This window comes from Pygocentrus nattereri, chromosome 28, assembly GCF_015220715.1.
Source record: "Pygocentrus nattereri isolate fPygNat1 chromosome 28, fPygNat1.pri, whole genome shotgun sequence".
In the NCBI taxonomy this organism is placed as follows: Eukaryota; Metazoa; Chordata; class Actinopteri; order Characiformes; family Serrasalmidae; genus Pygocentrus; species Pygocentrus nattereri.
The window spans coordinates 16,882,747-16,908,450 of record NC_051238.1 but is presented as its reverse complement, the minus strand read 5'-3'; the positions used below and the strand labels follow the sequence as shown (position 1 = coordinate 16,908,450).

Genomic DNA, 25,704 nt, shown 5'->3' with positions numbered 1-25,704 from the left:
AAATAAATAAATAAATAAAAATTCTGCACTAAAATAAAAGAATGCGAGTACTAGACTGACCTGCCTGCAGTCCAGACCTGTCTCCCATTGAAAATGTGTGGTGCATTATGAAACGCAAAATACGACAATGGAGACCCCGGACTGTTGAGCAGTCAAGAAGTTGTACATCAAGCAAAAATGGGAAAATATTCCACCAACAAAGCTCCAACAATTAGCGTCCTCAGTTCCCAAACGCATATTGAGTGTTGTTAAAAGGAAAGGTGATGTAACACAGTGGTAAACACGCCCCTGTACCAACTTCTTTGGAATGTGTTGCAGGCATCAAATTAAAAATGAGTGAATATTTGCAAAAAGCAATAAAATCTATCCGTTTGAACATTAAATATCTTGTTTTTGTAGTGTATTCAGTTGTATAGAGGTTGAAAAGGATTTGCAGTTCATTATATTTTGTTTTTATTTATGTTTTACACAACATCCCAACTTCATTGGAAATTGGGGTTGTAGTAGTTGTAGGCCAATATTAGTGGGGCATATAATATTCTGGCCTACCAGTTTTGTCCTTTTCTTGGTGTCCACTTTCAGCTGGAACCATGGACAAACTGACTGCATGGCTTGTCACACCATGAAACCATGAGTAACCCTGCGTGTTATGACCTCTGTAGAAAAAGCATGATCTTGAGATACTTTAGATAAGGTGTGACTTAGAATTTATATTAGACTCTATATCCCGTTTTCATGACCAACAGCAATGTGGCAGTTAACCAGACATATGCAGCAGTACGCAGCAGTAATACAACAAAAAAGTTAATACAATGAGTTAATACAACAAGAAAGATTTTCTTAAATAAAATAATATGGATTTCATGCATTGCTGTGCATTGGGAAGCGTCCTTTAAAAAGCACTGCGGCAGGTCAGCTTTAAAGTAAGGGTGAATGTGCTGGGTGGAGGATAGAGTGGTATTAGTATGCATGGGCATAGGGGAATTTTATAGCCTTATTTGTCTTTTTATGTCCTGTGTTCTTGGGTCTGTGGCAGCACAACCCGCTCATAATGAGAGAGAGAGAGAGAGAGAGAGAGAGAGATAGAGAGAGATGAGGGTACACCAGCCATGTCTGCAGTAGTAAAACACTCTGTCCCTCCAGTGGTGCGAGACAAGGATGTGATGCAGTTAAACAGAGGCCACATGTAGACAGTTCTAGCATGCGCATGCGCATACAAACATGCACATAAGTGCACATTTGCCCTCTCCCTTCATTCCCACAAGCTAATATACCCACACGTTAGGCTTGCACAATATGGCCAAATTTCCATTATGAAATTATACTGCCAGATAACCAGTCACTATCACATGATTGCAGTGTACATTACAATGTATTCAATGCTAAGAATGTCAAATTTTTCTACCCGTAATCTGATCTGAGCTCTTTAATATTGAATGGCTACTGATACCAGTCTGATCCTATATTTGTATCATCATAACTTGCGACACAGTGCACACTACTACATATTATACTTCATATTTTAAAATGCTTTAATATACTGTAAGTGTAACAAATCCATTTTTTGTTGTGATATTCCAGACTGACTTATTTCAGCAACAAAATTAATTCACTGTTACCGTGTACATGTGACAATGACAATGTGAAGTGATATTTAGTTATTTGTCTATATACATGTTTTCTTTTATCAATTTATACTGTGCTATTTTCTGCATTTTCTCAGGTTTAACCTTTAATGCTAACAACTATATTATACCCCAAGTGACAAGGTACAGCCAGTAATGCAAGTTTTTTGTTTTACTACAGTTACAACACACAAAAAAAGTGAAAAACACAAAAATATGTACAACAACATAAAAAAAACCTAGTTTTCTAAAATATTTCAGGTAGCTATTTTGATTTTCTACCACAAGTGGTCATTTATAGCACCACGACAACAGCAGCAGCATAAACAGAGGCCCAAAATACAATAAAGGCTTGTAATTAGACTGGGCTTAAACAGACCTATCTTTTCAGATGAGGGGTGTACCTATGGAGGGGCCTGAGGAGGCCTGATCTAGTCCCCACATAGGATAATCCTACTTCACTAGCTAAGTGAGTAGTAAAATTGATTGTGATAAAGAATGCAAAGTTAAATACTGTAGAAAAATTTTTTTTGAGAAAATCACAGCGTTCAACCATTTGCCCCAGACATCTGCTCCTGGTGCAGATAGGACTCTTGGTAATTACCCTTTACTCTCCATGCTGTGCTCCCAGTTGTAATTATAACTGAGTTGATCAATTGTGTGCTGTGTTTTTACGATTAATTTATTTTTTCCTTATTAGTTATGTTGGCCAAAATGAAGTCTTGTTGGTGGTTTTCATCCTCACCACATCAGTGTCTCTGGGACTTGCTTCCTCACTGGACCCTTGAACTTGTGACCAGGCGTCCTCAAAAATGAAATCCTTGCTGACTCACTGGTCCAAATATACCTCGACCGGCTCCTATGATATCGGCCTGGGACATTGGCACCTCTCTGTATTCAACACACATTTGTGAATTGTTGTTATGGTTAATGCTTTACTTTTATTATTTGCCCAAAATGTTTCATATTTATTGAATAACATGATTCATTTCATAGAAACTCATCTGGAATCTGTAAGAGGACACAATAAAATATTGAGTATCATTTGCTCAGTGTTGCACAAGCCAGTATCAAGATAACAATCAACATACTATGTATTGCACATCTCTAAAACGCACATATAGCAAGAAAATAATAATATTTAAAATAAGATTTACAATTACTAATACTGCATTTCCTGTTTAAAAGGCTTAGCTTTATTTAATTACATTTTAAATGCAGCTTGGTTAAAAATACTGATTCCATAAGCAGAGTGTTGCTCTTGGTATCCAGTTTCTCTAATAATATTATGAGACAGACATCAACTGTTGTGGTCTGGCAACATTAAATGATGAATTCAATGGATGATTTTACATAGAAGTTACTTTTGGTGTCAGCTTGTCTGTATTTTGCACATTTTGCTATTAGCATCTCACCTGAAGCCCTATGTTGTTATGCAGCAAGCACCACAGAAACAATTTATCATTTTCTAGCATGTAACATATGGGCAATTTAAACATCCAAATGAGATCATGCTGAATGTGTTTTGTGAAATGCATGCATGCATTAAACAGCCTGAATAATTTAGCAATGTAGAACGTCTCGCATATCACCTTGAAAGTGACATGCATACCCAACATCTGAGGAGCACGCAGATGGAAAATAGTCCTTTGGTCCTTTCAGTAAGCTCACCACCTTGCTTGAAACCTGTTAACAACAGCTGGGTTAGTTTTGATATCTGCCCTGAGAGAGCAGAAATGAGAGTTCTGTACAGTCATGAGTGCCTCAGAGTGAGGGTGAATGCCAGTCAGCCCCTCATCCTCAAATAATTGATAAATTTGAATATGATAGTCAGAAGTGCCATTTCATGACATTGACCAGAGCCTCTTTGAAAGAGGTCAGTGCTGTTAACCACATGTGCATGGTCAAACCAGAACTGGCAGTCACGTAGACTGACTCTTCTTCTAACACTACTGATGCGTCATCAAAAGCAAAACATTGACGTATAATATTTTGATAATGTATAATATATATATATATATATTATATACATATATATATGTAGAAGTTATATTATTATATATTATATTATATATTATATAGAGGTTTATGTATCTGCATTATTGTTAAATATTAGGGTTATATACACAAATATATATATATATATATATATATATATATATATATATATATATACACACACACACACACACACACTGTATTACTGAATGTAAATGCATATAATTGCTGTGTGTGTGTGTGTGTGTGTGTGTGTGTGTGTGTGTGTGTGTGTCTATATATATCATAATCAATAGGGATGAACCAATATGGAAATCCTGGGCCAGTGCTGATATCCGATATTTTACATATATATATCATTACATCTTTGCAAACCAGAGGCACCACGTCACATAGTGTCCAAAAATCCTCAATCATTGTTTTTAATGGAGGTACAAACAACGGCTGACTTCGAGAACTGTTCAGTTTCACATCACTATAGCAATATTTTAAACTACATGACTGTGAACTATTACATTAAATTGCCATATAGAGACCACAGAAAGCCACAGTCGATCACATGTGGCTTGAAATTTACATAATTTCATCAGTTCCGTCACTGTAATAGTTGTAGCTTTTTAGCTGCTTTTGTCATTTTTTCTTTTTGTTTTCTTGGTGGGGTGGCACGGTAGCATGGCGGGTAGTGCTGTCGCCTCACAGCAAGGAGGGCCTGGGTTCGATTCCCCTGCCGGGTGACCGGGGTCCTCTCCCCGTGTTGGCATGTTCTCCCCGTGTCTGCGTGGGTTTCCTCCAGGTTCTCGGTTTCCTCCCACAGTCCAAAGACATGCAGTCAGGTCGATTGGACATGCTACATTGCCCCTAGGTGTGAGTGTGTGAGTGTCTGTCTGTCTGCCCTGCGATGGACTGGCGACCTGTCCGGGGTGTATCCTGCCTTCCGCCTGATGACTGCTGGGATGGGCTCCAGCACCCCCCCGCGGCCCTGACGGAGAAGCGGCTTGGAAATGGATGGATGTTTTCTTGGTTATATTATATGCTGTAGACACTTTTTCATTTCCACCTGTTTCGGAGGTTCATTTAATTTTTGAACTATGCATTTGTTTCTTCAGTTACTTTGGTTGAGTATATTTTGATGGAATAAAACTAAACCAGAAGCAAAGTAGATTAGTAATCTTTGAAGGTAAGCATGTACCTGTGTGTATAATAATTGTGTCTTTATTGTCATTTAACCCATTTAAATAGCCAAGGGCCCAACATGTTATTACACACTCCTATAACTTAAGAATAGCTCAGCTAGTTTGCATTGGAGTCTCTGTAGTTAAATTAGCCTTAGTATGAAATAAGCTTGGGATTTTAAGGGGTTAAGTGCTGTTTTTGTGACATGTTTTTAGATGATGTAAAAAACAAAGCCCCTTGCCCCCACATTGCTTGCTAGCACCTCACATTTCACACCCATAGAGTCAACAGTCTCCAAATTAATCTGATAACAGAGTTACAGGGATATATTTGATTTGTTTATATTAATGTAAAAAATCTGAGTTGAATGGAATGGCCACCAGGGGGCCTGCAGAAAGATGCTAAGAGACTAACTAACCTCTGCATGCTCAGCCATTTATACTGTTCATGTACTTTCAACATTTTGTTTTGAACATTTTGTTCTGTTTTTGTATTTTCTGGCAGATGCTAAACTTACTTTTGTGCAATGACAAAGATGCATCCAATCCAAAAATGACAAAATGAATGCACTTGAACCATCACTTTCAGATAGCTTGATGATGATTGTTCACACCCTTGCTAATCAGGATGCACCTTTGCAAACCTCAAGCAGATGCTGTTTGTGTCACAGTTTACAGCTTTATGTGAATATGCATTGACAGAGACAGGCTAGGAAGAGTTACATTTGTATCCAGACATATATTTATACTGATATTTATACCAATCCAGACAGTGGTGTATGAGACGCACAGACAGATAGAGACAGACAGAGTGTAGCCTGAGGGTCTGTTACCCCTACAGCTCTCTTTCCATCTCTCTCTTTCTCAAAGATGTGATTGAGATGCTGAATCTCTTCTGCAGCCCAGAGCAGAGGAAGGATCAGAGCACTAGCAGTAAGGGGAAGAGGCCTGTTATAATTGCACTATAGGGATAAATGCTTGAAGTGCATATCGGCCTCCTTTCACCAATCCCCACATCCTCTATCTCTCGCACAGTCTCAGTATATCTCCCTTGATCTCTCTCACTGACTCAGTGCCTCTATCTGTCTTTCAACCATCCATCTCTTTCTGTAATCTCTTACTTGTTCCATGTAGACCTTCTTTTGTGTTGACCAGCAGTTTTATAGGTCCTGTGAAGCAAGGCCCAGCTGATGTTAAAGTATTTTGACTGATACCAGTTGATCATCGTCAATACTGTTGCTGCTGTGAGAAGCTCAGGGGAATTGGACATGCAAAGTGGCTCGCAGGAGTAGGGCTGCAACAAATAACTAATTTGACAGTTGAATAATCGATCGATTACTGAAACGACTAATCGATTATTCTGATTATGAATCACTACATTACCAAATAACTTATGTAGCTATTAGCTTTTTAATTTAGCTTGAGGTTGTTTTATGCAGTTGCTAACTAACAATGAAGACAGTAAAGATGAATACCTTATTTAAAAATTAATGTTTTAATTATCTTTAACACAAAAGATAAAAAAAACTCCAATTTATTTCCCCGTCAAAATTTATTACCAAGGATGTGCAAAGTAACAGTAATAAAATATAACAAAACTAAGTCAGTTTTTCTTTGATCAATTAAATGAACAAATCAGTGTGTGTACATTCTGTTGTCTGTCTACACTCTGCTGTAACTAAATTTTACAGTCACAGGTCTTTATTGAAATGGAGGAAAGTCAGCATGTCTACGTGCTCTCGTGGGAGGCTCTCCTCTAGATATTCCATGCTGTAGAGGAGATGTGCTCTAATGGAGCGGATGGGGAAAATGGAGAACATTTGTGGCAGCTTCTGTATGAACAGTTAAATTTGAACGATTTTGTGTAAAGTGTCATTTGAGTGGTAACCCTTTGTTCAGCTGCCCTGAGTGTTCATGAAGAACTACCTCCTTAAACTGTTAGCAAGTGGTGCTAAATGTTCGACGAGACCACAAAACTGTTTGGAAACGCTTTTCTGTTATCGCTGAATCTGAACGCCCCAGCGGCCTTGAAGCTAAGACACCGATGCAGTGCTTAAAAGTGTAAGCGTTATCTGGAAAGCGAACAGGGTCGCTGTAAATAATGTGGTAGGCAAATCCGGCCAAAAAGGAAATGAAAAAGAAAACAATAAAATTAAATGCAAACCTCTTTCTGCCATTTCTTTTCCCAAACATCTGCACAAATATCCTGCCAAAATTGAAAATGAAATGAAATGCCTTCATTTGCAGTTTCATTTTTCACATGAGCACGAATGAGCACAAACAAATTGAAAACGCCTATTTGTCATTTCATTTTAGTCGTTATTCTGGTTTTTCACGCCCAAATCTAAAATGAAAAAGTTAACAGACAAAAGAAAACACAAGCTTCACTTTGGCTTTGGCTTTTCTTCATGAAAAGCAAAATACGTGTCAAAACTAAAATCAAAATGCAAAGTTTACTTATTTCTCTTTCATAGTGATCAGCTGCAAATCTGCAAAAAATTTAAATGAAAATACAAAATGAATAAATCAACAGCGAAGTGACCGTTTGTGATTCATTTTTCGGTGCTGACGCGCTTTTAACATAAATGCCTACAGAGAGTGGTGAAGACTGCAGAGAAGATCACCAATTCTCCACTGCACTCTCTGCAGAACATCTACAACCATAGATGTCCAAAGGAAGGCTGCCTCCATCATCAAAGACCCCACCCACCCCCAGCACGGACTGTTCAAACCTCTGCCCTCAGACTAAAGAACTCCTTCTTCACCACCGCAACCAGAGTTCTGAATCAGAAATAACTATTCACACTTCTGGAGATTCACTTTTCATTTTTTGAGTTTTCATTTTCTTTTTCTAGCTGACCAACATGCAAATATATGTTAATTAGCACTAGGCGGGGCTACGGGGTACATTTTAGGACATCCTCAGCTGTCTGCATCAGAATCGCCCTCATTCCTCAAGATAAAAGACTTTGAGTCTCTAGAAAAAACACCGTCATGACTCAGATCTGGTGAAACTGAACATCAGAACAAACGCCGTCAGACCAAATGGCCTCAGAGAAAAGGTATCAGACCAAACGGAAGCCTGGCCGTTTGGTCACCAGATCTGAGACATGTCGGTGTTTTTCATCAGACAGCTGAGGATGTCCTAAAATGTACCCCGTAGTCCCGCCTAGTGCTAATGAATATATATTTGCATGTTGGTCAGTTAGAAAAAGAAAATGAAAAGTGAATCTCCAGCAGAGAGCGCTCATGTTCGTTTTGTCACAAACGGCTCGTGCTCATGTGAAAAATGAAATTGCAAATGAAGGCATTTCATTTCATTTTCAATTTTAGCAGGATATTTCCGTAGATGTTTGGAAAAAGAAATGGCAAAAAGAGGTTTGCATTTCCATTTTATTGTTTTCATTTTCATTTCCTTTTTGGCCTGATTTGCCTCCCATAAAATAATAGTTACTTGCTTCTTTGTTCCAACTCCATGAACAATTCCAGAGAACCTGCATTTCGAAATAGAAAATGTTACAGCTCGGTTCATGACATGAACTAGGACAGAATTTAACATTAACATTAGCTAACTAACCTAGCTTGCTAGCACAACCATTGCCGTGTCCCAAACAACACACTTCTATGCTTCGCACACTACACTAATGAGGACACTTATAATGGCATTTGCACTATTTTTACACAAGATTTAGTGTGCTAGTATGCAGTTTGGGACACAGCATATCTTACTGAGATGAAGCTTCTTCATCAGCCGACAAGTTTCCTCTTCCCACGCTCCAACATGGAGGGTGTTCTCCCATACCAGATAAGTTCGGCTTTACAAACAGCACAACTGACAACATTCATGAGTTCAGTTCAACACGTTTGAGGTCTTTTGTTCTTGAGGCTGCCATCACCCTGTTGCTAAGTCTCCTGTAAGCGGTAATGTCAAAATGTTCCTAGTGAGGCGTCATGACGTCACCAACTTAGTCCACTCAAATTGATGACCAAATTAGTTGGCGACTAATTTAGTAATAGATTTTAGTGGACTAAGTTGAATAATCGTTGCACCCCTCTGACTTTGTACTGTATTGTGAATAATGTAGTGCAGGGGGCAGAGCTTCCTCTTAGTTGTCTTATTTTTCTATCAGTTCTATTATTTGTCATTCAGTGTTCTCCTCATGGTAAAGTTCAGGTTTGAATATATTTGAAGTTTTTTTTTCATGCTAACCATGATGGTGTTTTGTTTCAGTTTCCCAGTTGCAGACAGTGTTAATCAGGTGGTAACTGCAAGCTTAGTACGCTCTATAAAACTGGCATATGAGCACAAGCATCAGACATGTTTGTTTGTTACAATATAAACAAGACACTCGCTAATATTACTTTATTGTTGGGGTTTCGCCTCAGGATTTCAATATCGGACTATATTACTGACCTACTGATAAATCGGTTAGCTCCTACTATAAAGTGAGTAGCATCAGAGGGGAGCTGCAGGAGTGGGTCAGTTTCTGTTTACTGACACCTCTCATTGTCCGTGCTCATTGTTATAGAGAATAGAAGGGTGTGTGTGTGTGTGTGTGTGTGTGTGTGGACGAAGATGAAGAGAAGGATTCAAGAGGTTGTATAAATCTGTGACTAGTAAAGAAAAGCATTGCCACAATGCCATCATCAAAAGAATGCCTCAGTCTCTCTCTGCGTCTCTCTCGCTCTCTCTCTGCTGTGTGGTCTTTTATCCCTGTGTGGGGTTTTTTCCTCTCTTGTTATAGATGCCTCTGCTTTCCTAGAGGCTCTCGTCTCTGGATTTGCTCTGCTATGACACTTTCTCTCTTCTTTGTCTCTGTGCAGAATGCCCCAGTGTTCAGCCCCTCTGCTCCACAGCAAATATTGAAATAAATTCCTGCAGTTGTACAACTGACACAGCATTCTAACACCGTGGAGTCGAGTGTAGATTTGATCGTTTCGTTCATGGCTTGTATGCCGCACCCACCCGCACTCACACTCTCCCATCTAACCTCCCACACACACACAAGTGCTGTTTCTTCTGTGCACTGTGTTGATGGAGTGGTGTTTTATGGCTGTAGTCGGAGGCAGAAGTGCAGAGTAAGCACTTTTACCGGAAGCATTTTTCCCCCCTTCTGTCACTGGTGGCTATGCACCGTGCATTTAGTCAGCTTTAAGATGGAGCTGCTTTCACAGTGGCTCAGAGGAAGGGAAGAATAACAGTGTGTGCACGTGTGATTAGTGCAAACTTGATAGCCACCTATGGGAAGAGTCCCTGAGCTGCTATCTGGAACTGCTCTTTTACTCTCATGTTTCAACTGGGAAAAAAGTACTGAGAACACAGGAACCACTCAGGGGAACAGAGTAAAACTTTGCAAACGATTGATAAAAAAAAGTTCAGCTGCGTAAAGAAAAAAAAAACTTCAGCTGGCATATTCAAAGTGGTATTTAATAAAGAAAAGGCAATATTTAGAATAGGATGTGAGCATTAATTATCATGTGCGTTCAAACATCGTAACAAATTCCTAGACTTAATAATGACCCTGTTAGCAGCGCTCGCACCCAGTGAGGCTCTCGCCCTGGCCCCGCGACAAAGAAGCTTCTAGAATAATTGGCTCTTCGTGTGTGAGAGGAGCACCACTTCTACTCGCTCATGTTTCACAGTGTGATGCTGCCCAAACCCCGGGCTGAAAAATGGCAGTGGAGGATACGAGCTGGGGCAAAGAGGGGGTAGAAACCAGAGCCAAACATTGGAAAGGGGGAAAGGTTATTTTTTGTTGCTGTAATGGTCATTGAAGCCCCTGCAGGCAGAGAAACCGTGGGGGTCTTGTCCTGCAGCCTGTTAGTGGGAATATAAAGGATGCGAAACTCCACAAATGGCCTACTGCTTCTCTTTCTCTCTCTCATTTTCCCTCTCTCTCTGTCTCTCTCTCTCTCTCTGTCCAGGCTTATCTTTGTGTTTGTACACCGTGTGCCAAGATTTAATCAATAGCGGTTCTGCCTTGCGTGAAGAGAGAAGGTCAAAGTCAGACTGGAGTAAGAGAGATAGGGAGGAACAGAGGGGAGAGAGAGAGAGAGAGAGAGAGAGAGAAATGTAGAAATAGAGGGAAAGAGGAAGGCCTGTCTGTGCCTCATGGACGGATAAGTGGAGGCAGGGGGATTTTGAGATTTTATAGAGCCGAAACCAGACCTTGTGCCATTTAAAATTGTTAAATGTGAAATTGCAAATGGTTTTCAGGCAGCTTTGAACGCTCTCTGGCCACATGGACGTATAAGCACAGGCGTAAAGTGTGCCTTGATGCGACCACAGCATGCACCCACAGTGCACCTGATTTTAACTTTTACTAAGACCACATTCACAAGGACACTTTTGTATCTGTAAAAATGCACTTCCTGCCATGGCTTTCACCGAGAATGGCACAATGATGGACACCAGTGCATGCTAGTGCATGGAAATTCTGCAAATAGAGCTGAACTTTTGACGGCGTGCACTCCAGTAGCATAGCCAATAGGATGTGCTGTGGAGCAGTGCTTCAGTCAGTCACATCAATTTTAAACAGAACGGAGGAAAAACATCTCATTGCTGTAGACAGATCATATCCAGAACTGTACAATCTACTTGAAAAGATGTAGTTGGACAGCAACTAGTTTGTTTAAAGGTCAAATATATATTTTTCTTGCTTTTATAATAAAGGAGCAACAACTACCAGTAGTTTTGTCTCATAAGCTTTCATGTTTGCATGAGTTTCCTGCATGCAACTATCCCCAAACACATCCAGGTAACACTTTACTGTAGGGTAGTGTTCAAAAGGCTACATGACTCTTACTTAAGCTTTCTGCTCACTCATGATTCATAAACCTAAAAGGAAGAAATGAAAATATCATCTACTGGAGACTAAAATGGAGTTTATGAAATGATGGCATATGGACTGCGTCATGCATGTTGCGGCTATATCACTGCATATATTGCACCACATTTTCTCAAGTGACTGGCATCTGGTTTCAGGAGTTTAAACAGTGTTATTCAGAAGGTAAACATTATTTCAGTGTTGGTTTGAGGCTTGTGCCTCAGTCTAGCTGCTGTATCTGCTGCTGTTGTTAAAGGGAGTCTCTCCACAGCATGTCTTTGAGACTGTAATGCAAATGTTTGCCAGCTTTCAAAAGGCAGAGGAAAATCAATGTATAAGCAGCCACAACTTGTTGTTTAAAGTATTGAAATGAAGTAAATGAACTACTACATGTACAAAAATACATATGAATTAAGAGCATTTTACCATTCACACAGTCCAAGAACTACATGCTTGGCCTTGTGTGCCAGTTTTGCACATAACACAGGGTCAGAATACACCTTCAAGGCTTAGCACATCACAGCACAGGCCTTCTTTGTACACTTTGTTAAATGTGTTCTGTGTGTCCAGTTTAGGTGGATAATTCTGTACAGGTTTTAGCATATATTTAACACAGTATGACACAAAATGTGGCTGCCACTTTAAAAAAACGGACGGACGGACGGCTCACTTTTTATGCATGTTATAACTGCTTGTTTAATGAATAACCATTGATAAATTCATTTTATACAGTACATAAATCCTTTATAAGAGAAGTTGTAAAGTAGTACCAAAAAAAGTGCTCATCATTTTTGACAGAGTAGGTTCTCATCTGTTGATCAGCAGCAAAGTAGACAGTCCACTTTTATTTATATCTCTGTTGCTCATTAAAATGAGCCAGAACTCCCCAGTGCTCTCTTTCTTTTCTCTCTTTGTCTTGTTTTTCTTCACTACCTCACCTTAGTTAACACTGACACTTTCAGAATCTGTTTTAGAACCTGTGCATGATGTAATTCAGTTGCCCTTAACAGAAAACTGCTGTTTGAATGCTTTGCCCTGGCCTGACTCTATGTGTGTGTCAGCTCCCTGACATCAGCCCGCTCTCTGAGTGTCACACACAACCAGTCTTTTCCATTTGCACCTTGCTGTGTGAATGCCATTCTCTAACAGATCTGCCTCCAGATTGGACTGTGAGTAAAGCCTGTGACCGGAGTTTGACTGCCGGCCGCTTATTTCGCATTAGGTGGGCGATAAAGAGTTTGATCTGACCCCGTTCTCTTTGGCTGGCCTTTTATCGAGACCAATGGGCCCTTCAGGACACCATCCAGGTGCTTTATTGCACACAGAGACGGCTGTATCAGCAGCAGAGCCATCATCCAGCTGATATGGAGAGCCATAATGAGCGGGAGATGGAATGGAGAGGAGTGGAGAGAGAGAGAAAGTGGTGGGGAGGGAGCGAGGACCAGAGAGAAACATACAGGGTGAGAAAGAGAACAGTCCAGACTTTATAAGACCAGTGAGGACCAAAAGGTCATGTGTGGTCAGTAGAAATTCATTCTCCCAGTTTTCAATTATCTCTCTGCGGAGTCTTTATCTCACTTGTGCTGCCGCATTCCCACCCGAAACAGTACGGTGATCCTCATTGTGATGCGCATTGAAACGTGGCGGATTTGCTAAGTCAGAGATAATATTTATTTTCTGAAATTGAAATGGCTCACACCTTGAGGGCTTAGCTCTATTCCAATATTTTGGGAGTGCTTTGGGGCCTACTTGCTATTCAAAAGGCCCCAGATGGACGGGGCCAGCGAAGAGTGTGTTATTGACAGGAGTCTATCAACAAGCGTGGCTCTAGCGCCACTTAGTCTATCTGATGAAGAGATCCCCTCAGTCAACCTGTCCCAGCTCTCCTCACCAATGCTCAACCTGCATTCCCAGAAAGAAAACATTCATGACATCACACAATGGGTGCTGGACACTGCCTTTGTTCTGTATTTTTATGCATGCAGATCTGTGCAAAAGTCAGAGAACACCCTTCATTTCTTTCATTTCTAGTTAAATGGTCATTATGCTCAAGCACATTTTTCAGAAAGATATTGGAGGGGATTAGATAAGATATCCTACTCATACAAGGAAGGGGAAGGTCAAAGTAAGTTCAAAGATACCAAAATGTATTTTTAGATGTGTTTTGGTAGTAAAAAACTTTTCAAATATTGGACATTACTGTTATTTGTACTTTGACTTCATTCTACTTTACTCCATTCTTTCTGATATGATACATTGATCTTTTGCAGTCACTTTAGAATCTTATCCAACTCAGTCTGCCATTCTGGCTAAATCCCATCTCACTAGCTTCTTGTTACTTATTTGAAGAATAGTTATTTGACTGGTTTTGCACAGTAAAACCTTAATGCAACTAGTTGCATTTTTTGATAAATGTATTGCTATGTAAATTCACCTATATAGAACCTTTTGATATTATTCCAGCATTTGTGTCTTTTATTTTTTGAGTTGTCATGCCATATATAGATAAAAAAATTATGTTTAAGTAGCCATTATGATTGTACTTGAACTTCCGCTAGTTCACTAAGGATTGTATCTTTGACTGCTCTTCTATAATAGTTTTCATCCTTTGAATCCCAAAAGAATCTGAGCTCTAAGTAACATTAAGGGACGTAGAGAGAGGAGAAAATGAATCAAGATATTGTTAACAGCAGGTTAAAGATGAATAATTGCCTGGACAAAAGCTGTTTAAATGGCTGTTAGGGTTAGCTGGCTACTTAACACAGCTTTTTACAGAAACAGTAGGTTTCAAACAACAGTTGTAAAATGTGTTGTTTTGTTCTTTATACTAGAAATTATGCGGTGGTAGACCTTGATGCACACAAGTTATACGTTTGAAAAGCAGAGTAATAAATATCAAAGTTTGAAAGATCTGATGAAGTTCCATTTAGAGAGATACAGCCAAATGCTCCAAACATATGTATGTATATATATATATATATATATATATATATATATATATATATATATATATATATATATATATAGCCATAAACTTGCAAATGTGCACTACTACTGTATCATCTGTTTTGGTAATTCAACACACCATAAGATTAAGTGACCGATAAAATAGTCCCACCCATCCATGAAGTGAAACACTACATACACACTAGTCAGCACACACACACACACACACACACACACACACACACACACACACACACACACACTAGGGGCCATTGAGCACACTTGCCTGGAGCGGTGGGCAGCCCTATCTGCAGCACCTGCGGAACAGTTGGGGGTTAGGTGCCTTGCTCAAGGGCACCTCAGTCATGTACTTTCGGCTCTGGGGATTGAACCAGTGACCTTCCGGTCACAGAGCCGATTCCCTAACCTCCAGCCTATGACTGCCGCTAAACTATACAATAATCCTTGAGAATTACATGCATCAGTGGTGCAAAAATAATGAGTTATCAAAGTTTTTCCATAGAAATAAAAGAAGCCATGCCCACTTTCTTGAGCCTTATTCTCAAAACAATTTAGGAAATTTGAGGTTGACGCTCAGATTACTGCTCTTAAAAAGTTTACAGGATATATATTACATAAACTAGATGATCTTTCATCACCTTCTCATCATTGGGCAATAAGAAGCATTAGGCCTCACAGTAAGACCAGCATTGGTTTACAGTTCATGCATCGTCTGCTTAGAACCACATTTTAGAAACTGAAGAGTATGTCAGCTTGGATCCTTTATTGAGCCATTCTGTGAACAGAATGTAAATTACAGCAGTAAAATGAGCATGACTACCCACAGAAAAGATTCTCCATTCTTATTGTAATTTGCATACAGGCACAGATCTCTCAGTTTTCAGATAATAGCACAGACAGACAAATGTGTCCTCATTGATTATGATAAGTTAGGGGCAACAATCAACACTATTCTGTAATCTCACTTCAAAATCAGGCTGTAAGCACACAGTCCTGCAAATAAAGCCTTCATTTGAATTCACCTTTGTCCTTTTGATAAGAATCAAGGTCTAAAAAAACCTGTGAAGAAAAGGAGAAGACAGGGAAGTTTCATTATAATGATGCGTCAAGGTAGAAAGGCCATTCCAGAGTTAACAGCTCGCTGTTGATTTCTGCCCTTGGCTGAGCTATTCAGAGCACAGTCTCATCTGCCATCTACCAGCCTGTCTTTCTCTCTCTCTTGCTCTCTGAAGCACATTCTTTCTCTGGCTGCATGCTCCATGCCTAAATATGTTTCTCCCCCATTTACAACAAATTAAGCTTCCCCACAAAGTGAATTTCAAGCTCGGCTGCCTTTGGTGCTCACTTTTCATTCATTCTTCTCACCCAGCACATGATGCGTTATACGGCTACGTCTTATTTCCCAACCTTTCTTCAGCATTTTCCACCCCCCTTTCCTACCATTCTGATTCCCAAATACACTCCCAGTCATGGCAAGCCATTATGCTGTCAGGAAGGTGTGTTTTTGACTTATATAAATACCCTGATTGCTAGATGAAACCTATTTGAAACTTTTATTGGACTGCTCTGATAGTTCTGAATTTGGGGAGAGAGAGAGGCTGTGCCAGGTGAATTCTCTGCCCACAGACGTGCTTAGAAAGCAGCTGGCTGGAAACTGTTCTCCTCCACAGACTAACAGAAGTTATGGCCTATGGCTGTGCTTCCCAAACCTTTTACCTCCCCATGCCCCCTCAGGCTTTTAACTTCCTGCTGTGTACCCCCTATCTCTTCCAACACACACACGTACGTACGTTGCCATGATACATATGTGAAACCTATTGACTTAATAGAAATGCCGAAAAATGATAAAAATCAATCCATATATATATATATATATATATATATATATATATATATATATATATATATATATATATATATAACGTGGTCCGGGGGGGGGGGTGAAAAAGGGCTAACAAAGTATGCAGAACAACAGATGGACTACAGTAGAACTACAAAGTGCACCTATATTGTAAGTGTAAATGGTTGGTAAATGGTTGGTTAGGTGGTTGGTTAGTGTAGTGGGTAACACCTCTGCCTTCTACACTGTAGACTGGGGTTCAATCCTTACCTGGACAAACACCCTACACTATACCAATAAGAGTCCTTGGGCAAGACTCATAACACCACCTTAGCCTTCCTGTGTAAATTGATCAAATTGTAAGTCGCTCTGGATAAGAGCGTCAGCCAAATGCCATAAATGTAAATGTTCAATGTATCTGAATTTTGAATTTTCTTCATACTGTGATTGTAGGCAGATTGACAGTAGAAGTGTAATATTTCCAAATATATAGTACATTGCTATATGTAGGTAAACCATCTTGTTTTTTCTGGTCGAGTATAATTTATGATATAGAAACTTTGTTCATTAAACAGGATGATGTCGCTGTTGTCCTTGTCACTCCATATTAGTTTGTCATTCTGTATTGCTTGTGTCATTGCAGTCTTGTCCACTCTTGTGCGCTGTAACTCATGATAGTGCAGTAGGATACTGCTAGGATGAGCTGTCTGTGCTTGATTCGTATCATTCAAACAGTGTACTGCCCTGTATCTGTCATCTGTCCATCAGCCGTCTGCATCATTCTACCATCAGATTAATCAGACTGTGTCTGCATTAATAGGGGTAATGTATGCTGTGGAAGACAAAGAGGAATGACATTTAATTAAATAAGACCTGTCTCACTGAACACTGTCTAATGAAACTTTAACTAATGCTGTACCACAGCGTTTTTCTTTGCTTAAGGATCACATAAAAAAAAACTAATTCTTAAAGCAATACTTTGAAAAATCAAGATTTATACTGTTTTCTCTTTTGGTCAACTGTAGTGTACTCCAACTGTAATCGGCCAGCAAAGATATGTTTGGTTTCCAAAGTTTGTTTCTTTAGTTTTGCCTTAAAGTGAGTAGTGGAAGCTTACTGCCAATCAAAAATGGACAGAAATATGAACATGATAATGTGGACAATGATAATATTGGCATAATAATATGGGCAATGCTAATTAGTATATAGAAGCTAAGCTACATTAACCTTGTTGCTCCAGTGCACATAAAAAAAAGTAAGCTTTGGATGCTTAACATGTCATGGCTGAATTACTATATTTGGGGTATGCATAAAAATCAGACTATGGGACAGGTTTAGTGAAAGAGGCACTAATTACACATTACAGTTTCACATGTTTAGCTCATATGTTTTCTGTATGAAAGCCTGTCTCAGCTAGGTAGACATTTTTATAATCCTTCTCTGTTTATGGTTTAAATTTGTTCGTAGTAATGACTTATTATCCTGAGATTTTAACTTAGCTGTTAGTCATTGAGGAAGAATGTGATTATTTTGACATAATAAGAAATATTTTTTTGACATGTAAGACCTTTTAAACTCTCTAAGCTCAAACAGTGGCAGTCATATTAGCAGAAAAAATAAGACAAGCTAATCTCAGGTGTTAATGCACCGTCAGTTGGTGATTCATTATAATAATCTCCTCCCAGTAGAGTGCAGTCTTAGACAGAAACCCCTATAGATGCAAATACAATGAAGCAGAAATGCAAAAGAGCAAGAACTTTTGATGTCATGCTGTAAAAAAAAGGGATCATCAGGTAAACCTAAAAAACATTGTTTCAGGTGGTAACAAGTAAATTAACTAGTTTAATTCAGCTCAAGTAGATACTTTGCCTGAGCTAATGTTTCATATGAAGTGTTTATTTGAGTTGCCTAAACCCGTTTTATCACTTGTTACCATATAACGGAATTTTTTAGATTACCATATTTCAAAATGCATTATAAGTGCTAAAGTGCACTCCACCTTTTTAACCCTAAAATAGGGTCTGCAACTGTGCAAAACGTTTGTAAATCTACCCCTGTCACTTTAAAATTGGATGTTGTGCTTCCTAGAGCTTATTGGTAGTCTGATGTACACTTTAGATGTAGAGTGCAGTAAGTCAAGTATGGTGTGTTTACACCAGTCAGGTTTAGTGTGCGTTTGTTGTGTGTGTGTGTGTGTGTGTGTGTGTGTGTGTGTGTGTGTGTGTGTGTGTGTGTGTATGTGTGTCAAGGCAGTGGAGGTTAGCAGTAGAGGAGTGAAGCCACTGAAGCAGAGCATCCTTGGATCTAGTTCCTCCCACCTTGGACACACTCCACGTGTTCTGCCCTTAACTCCTGCCCCTGCGTCTGCCCCAGCCCGCCTCCCTGCTCACCCAGCCGACACACACCACTACTGCAGACCGCTGATAACACCCACCTACACACACACACTGCTAACCGTCAACACTGATGCACATACAGACTCCTCACCTGCCCACACACACTTATAAACACCTCCTCGTGCCCAACCAACCTTTTATCCTTCCAAAACACTCATGCTCTCCTGCCTGTTTCCACACCTTTCTTGCTCCTATGCCTGAAACCAAGCGGATACAAGGGAAATTTTTTAACCTTTGTGCTGTTCTTTTCCCTACTTAACCTCGCACATATCCCTGTGGGGTACCACAAGGAACTATCCTGGGACCCCTTTTCTTTTTATTGAATAGAATTGATTTAAAATGTAATTGTTCATTTTTGTATGCTGAAAATTCTGCTCCTTTGTAGCTCATAAAGATAGTTATTTAACTGCAGAACTTTAAAATGTAAGTAGATGACTTTCAAACAATAGATTATCTGCCAGCGTCTGGGGAAAACACAGGCCGTTATGTTCAGCTCTAAGCTTAAACTACATAACTCACCTGGATTAAATGTGAAAACAGGAGCTGATAATGTTTTAGGTAAAACTAGTGTAACCTATCTTGTTAGTGAATTACATAGATCTTTATCAAAAAAATTGTACCAGTTGAAAAGTCCTCACAAAAATAAAACAAAAATGTATAAATTAAAAGTCAGTCTTTGGAGAGTTCAGCCGTGTAGATTTTAGCTAGAGGTTTTATCTGTGATGATTTTAATGAGTAACGGCTGAGGTGCAGCATTATTATATAGTCAAAAGAATGCCCACTCCTGGTGAAATTGTATTAGCCTTTTTTAAGTGAAAATATGTGCTCTTCCTTCCAATTACTGTTTATTTGCTGAATTTAACAAATTGAAAAACAAATAAAACTTTATTTTAAAGTTATGGCAAATTTTATATTTGTATATTTTATTTTTTTTCCAATATGATAAACTTTCTGTTAACCTATATATTGCCTGTAGAATATCTGTTAACTTACTTTCATTTAGAAATTAATCAAAGCATGTCATTTGACAAGGGGTATTTTTGGGGGGGTAGCTTTGCATATGACTGTGTGTATATGTTTAGCTCATTGAATAAATTCATTCGTTCACTCCACTGAAACTCTTTGTAGTGTCTATGGCTGCACACATACACACACAAGCACACAGCAAAAGAGAGAGATGGATGCTGGCATGCTTTCTATCTGAAGGCACAATGTCTTTGGTCTGCAGTACTGCCCGTACCTGTATATTGTGATGTAGTGGCTCTATTCAGCCAGTCGATTGCCTTTAACAGCAGTGCTGGCCGGCTGGCAGAATTGAAAGGGATGGCGGCCTGCTTTTCATTAAGGCCAGAAACAGGCTGGAGGGGCCCGAGGGGAGAGGCCTGGCCAGGCAGGCCAGACAAGACCCCCACACTGGAGGGCTGGGAGGGTGAGGGGGGTGGGGGGTCTGGATGGTTATTCGCATTGATTCAGAGAGAGGAGGCACCTGGTCTTGTGAGCAGGTGGGCTTTCATATCGTGCTCCTCCTAGCAGCGCTTTCACACTAGTGCATCGGCTATTTATCTGTGTCATCACTCTTTTCTTTAGGAGAGAGGGGTCTTTTTTCACTGGAGACGGTCATTAATCTAGTATATTTTTTTCTCTAGTATAGATCTCTGCATTCTCCAATGCAGGAGGCGATTCCCATGATGCAGCTGCAAATGAAAGGAAAAGGAAACTCATCATCTTCCAGAATTGTGTGGTTGAGTCATAGTTGGCGAGTCTAGCTTTATTCATGATCACCAGTATGCCTCTCTCTAGGGGGAGTGCTGGAGAATAGTTTTGGTATTCACATCATACCTTTGAGCTAGTCTAAGGAAGTGAAATGATAATGTAGGTGTGAAACATTGACCCAGTATAGTCAGAGTGGAAGCATATACTGGGCAAGACATTTTGAGACTGTCTTTATTAATTTTGTGTCACTCTTAATGCAAATACTATGTACATTTGATTATTTTACAGCATGGTGTGAGCAAGCAGTCCACAAATATGTCCAGACAGGTATTTGTGTGCCTAGAATATTATGCCACCGTCAGAATCTCTAACTTGTTAACTTCACAGGAGATATAAAAAACATTACATTCTTGACTTGTATGATTTCTGTTGGTTTAGACATCATGAAATTTTAACACAATGCAAAGGGTAACTGAAGTTTTAAAATTATGCAAAAAAAGTCCAAAACAACTGAAATGGAGATACAGGGTTTTTACACGACAGCAGTGATGTGCTCAGTGTGTTTGCGGTCAAAAATTAAAGTGTGAATTTTTAATCTGCCTACAATTTAAGTAAATGTAAATTTACAAATTTAAAAGTAAATGTAACAAGAAAGTATGCCGTCCTTTCAAATGACATCCTTGAGAGCCTTGAAGGTGAAGCTTTGGTAAAGCAAGAAAACTAAATCACAAAATTAGTTATGGCAGTCTTAACTGATAAAGTAAAACATCCATCTCCTGCCACAATAGAGAAGCTTTATTGTGCATAGTCATAGAGCACTCTTCATTTATTTCATTTATTTCAATTATTGACAAGTCAGCAGTCATTTCTTGCATTATGAAGAGGAAAGTCAAAGGAAAATACATAAAAAAAAATTGGGGTTACAAAACTGGAGATCAGAAAAGTATTAAAAGACACAAAGACTAACAACCATACAAGACCTCATAGACCACCAAAACTCTCACCATCAGATAAACAGTACTTATCAAAGTTTTCATCTTTGTGAGGGAGCAGAAAATCAAGCTTCAGTGTTACTTCAGATCTGAAAACATCCACAGGAGTTTCTGTCTGTCCATCCACTGTGAGAAGACAACGTAGTGCTAGATGTTTAAAGGGTGTGTAGCTGTCAGGATGTTGTTACTAAGAAAGAAAAGACATAGACTTTTGTAAATAAACAAAGAAGTTCTCAGAACAATGAGCTGACCACCCCAGAGCCCTGATCTTGACATCACTGAATGTGTTTGAAATTGCTTGGATTGTGAAAAGCAGAAAATTCAATGAGCTTCTAAGACTGAACTGAAAAAATGCAGATTTCTTTAAAAAACTGAAAGAAGGTTATCCAAAAAATTATGGAAGCTGTAATAAAAGTGAAGAGTAGACACTTTTATAGTAAAAAAGAACTTGTACTTATTGCCTGTTTTGTATGGAAATTAAATAAATGAAAAGTGGTCTTTGACATCATAGTAATCTATATATGACACTGCTTGCCATATTGTGATTATAGACCAGAACAAACATTCAAAGTGCAGTGTTGGATAGAGTGTAGGCTATAATACTACATGCTAAAATAGGCATTATCAATTAATGATTAAAAAAAATGTTGCCCACAAGACAAGGACAAGGCCGAAATTGTAGCACAGACCACTGGTGTAGTCTGTGCTGTCCTTCATATGTCTGAGAGCAGGTGTGCCAGTTATGACATGTCATAACACCTCGTGACAGGTGTCACTGTAATGACCGTTTCATTGACGTTTGGTGTGAAAGTGTTTGGTGAGATACAGCAGGTACATGGCTAATTCACCATGCATGAGAGTTCATTTTCTGCATTCATCTGCTGGTATTTACGTCCTTTGACAAAGTGCCAAGCTGCAGTCAGCTTCACCCCGGTCCCTCCTCAACAATAGTACAAGCACGCATGCAGGGGCTCTCTTCTGAGCATCATAATGAAAGATAAGTGCATTAAGCCTGTCCCCATATAACTGGATTAGGTTAAAATAAATTACGCGTGTCAGGATCACGGACAGCCTGCGTTTTTGAAACCCGGTCCTGTTGGCCATAATAAAGTTTACGCCAGTCCGGAGAGCTGACTTTAAATAATAGGGATTAGCCAGTGAGTGATGGCGACATCCCATCGTCCAGCCCTGTCCCACCGGTTCCCATGGCAACTCCACTGGGACCCGGAGGTTTTAGCTTTTCTGTCACTTATTATTGAGATTATGAATTGCCGACATTAAACTTTTTGTTCCCATAAAGATCCCTTTAAAAATGGTCTTTATGTTTTTTTTCCCTCTTGTTTCCACCATGGAGCGAGTAGGGAGAGAGAGAAAAATAACACATTCAGGCCTGTGCACAAAAGTGCCCTGTCATAGGGAAGAATACGATGGCTATTCAGCCACTTCCCTCTCAGATGTTCAATGTCTTCTCCCCATTGATTTGTGGGAAGTGAGGAGGCTCTCTATGTCAGTAAGTATGTGTACATGTGTGTGACTGTGTGGTGTGTGTGTGTGAGTGTGTGTGTGTGAGAGCATGTGTGTGTTTGTACAGGGCTTTGGAGAGTATTGGAGAGGCCACTTGAAAAGGCAATAACCTTTGCTAAGGGCGCGGGTGTCACATCTAGCCTCCCTTAGCTGCTCCATTGTGAGGCCGTCAACCTGCCACCTTGTGATTTGAAACCTTCCCCTCTCCAACACAAAGGACACCCCTCCTGCTATCCATCCACCTTGCCTCTCTTTTCAACCACCATCTCTCGCTTTTCACCCGCCTCTCCTTCCTTTTGAGCCGCAGGATCAATAGCCCGTTTTGTCTCTTTCAGCGCTCAGCACTAGAGCTGTTTTTAAATGAGATTCAATGCAACTATAAATGTCTCTCCTCTACATCTTCCATTCACACACATACAGATACAGTGTATGTATGTAAAAAAAAAAAGTCACTCATTTTCAATGATGAACTACTAACATTATCTCATTCCTCGCTCAAATCTGACAGTGGATTCTGAAGTGTCAGTTCAATTTGAAATGAATTCTGAAACTCCGTTTTGGAGCGAGCAGTACTGGAAGCCCTCTCTGGGCTGTGTTCTGAAGCATGCCTTTGAAAAGCAGTGCATGTTCCTCCATAAAGACTAGCAGCTGTTAGTAGAAGAGATGTGCAATACGCACTAAGCTGCTGGGCTTCCTCTCAGGAGCCGGAACATTAATGCAGGCAGACACTTAAGAGCACCGCGCCTCTTTCCTAGACATTTGGCTAATTTAGGCAGGTATTTATTCATTTATTTTTGGCCCATGAGTATGAGTTCAAGGAGCCACAAGATTACTTACATACACAACTGACTCTTCCATCACTTGTAATACAATTAATAATAATAGTGATAATAATAACAACAATCAGTTTAGGATGGTGTTTCGCAAGTACTCAGGCATTGTAGTACCTATGATAGAACAAAAGTCAGAGACCAGCCTCATTTATTTTGTTTCCAGTTTGTAAGTACAAGATGTTCATTTTTTAGTGTTTATTTAACAGAATATTATAAAGACACCCCAAAAACCAAATATAATGCCACATAATACCACACATGCTGAAAAAATATAATTTTTTTTTGCATTTAGTGCATTTCAGCATATAGCACTTTCGGCCTTTATTACAACTTCCATTCTTTCGGAATATGAGCTTTCGGTTTTTAAAAGAGGGATGTTTTTCCACATCTCCAAAGATCAGTCTTAGAAGTTGGTTGAAATTTCTGCTTCTGACAATTCAGATAATCCCAAACACGTTCAGTGATGTTGAGGTCTGGCCAGTCCATGGAACAGCAGCTAATTTATTTGCCTTGAACGTTTTCTTCTATTTTGTCTTTTTCCTTTCTTCAGCAATGTTGAATTTGTCAGATCTGAAGCAAGAGTGCAGCTTGATCTTTCACAGATGTAGTAATGTTTATCTGATGGTGACGGTTTTGGTGGTCTACCAGCTCTTGCATGGTTGTTAGGAGTCCTGTTTTGTGAATATCTTTTGGTAATAATTTTTGAACTTTTTCTTTTCACTTATTTTCCTTCCATTTGCAAGATCTTATATCTAATCTTATCTGACCTGTTTCCTGAATAAAGAATAATATAATAACCAATTTGACTAGAACTAGAAAAAAACTAGAAAAAAAAAATATAACAAATAAATGGGGGGTCTCTGACATTTGGACCGCTGGCCCACTGTTGAGCTGAGTGTAGAGAAGTTTCCAATGCAGACCTTTTTTCATAGAATCTAGTGAAATCTTTTATTTTGTTCTGTTCTTGTAAGACATTGCTGTAGTGGCTGGCAGCAGTGAAAGATCTCTAGCTGAGAGAATGGAGTTCTGTTCCACTGCAGCCTCTGATTAAATCTCCTTCTGCACGTGGAATCAAAGTGTCGCCATCACAGTGCTTAATATTCTAATGAAGGGTGTAAGCACCTGGCAAACGTAACTAGATAGTTAGATGCATAACAAAGGGGCCATTAGAGAAGTGACAAAGCAGGCAGGCAGGCAGTGGAGGAGGGAGAGGGATTAGGCCGTCTCAGCCACAAATCAAGATTAGACGGCCCACAGTTATAATTAAAAACCCTATTCTGTACCTAACAGGCGTTTTGATCGGAGCGGAGGGAGAGAGGAAAGTTTGATGTTCGGCAGGCTGACAGAATCTCTTCTTGCTTTTCTCTCCATGTCTGTCTCTCCGTCTGTCTCTGTCTCTCTTTCTCTCTCTGTGGATTGATCTTAATCAGTGTTATCTGGAACGGCTGATAGCACTTCCCTGCCCTTCTCCCGCCCCAAAGTCAAAATGTTGTGTAATTCAATTTACTAGAAAAACAGCCCGGTGCACGCACACACACGTACACTCACACACGGGCACGCACACATGCGCACACACACACATTCACACAGACAAGAAGAAGAAGAAAAAAAAGAAAATTGAAAGAAAGATTAAGGTTTTTTTTTTCCCCAAGTCCTTTTTGGTCAGTGGACAACCTGAGGCAGTCTCATCTTTTTTACAGCCTCATGGGTGTGCTGTGTGTGTGTGTGTGTGTGTGTGTGTGTGTGTGTGTGTGTGTGTGTGTGTGTGTGTGAGTGTGTCAATATAGATTCCTAGAGGATAACTCTTATTAATGTAA

General features: G+C 39.6%; 1 protein-coding gene across 1 annotated transcript in view; it reads left to right on the top strand.

The window, feature by feature from the left end:
• Positions 1 to 25,704, top strand: part of agbl4 (ATP/GTP binding protein-like 4) — a 495,015-nt gene that overhangs the window by 268,534 nt on the left and 200,777 nt on the right. The gene's annotated exons all lie outside the window — the stretch shown is intronic.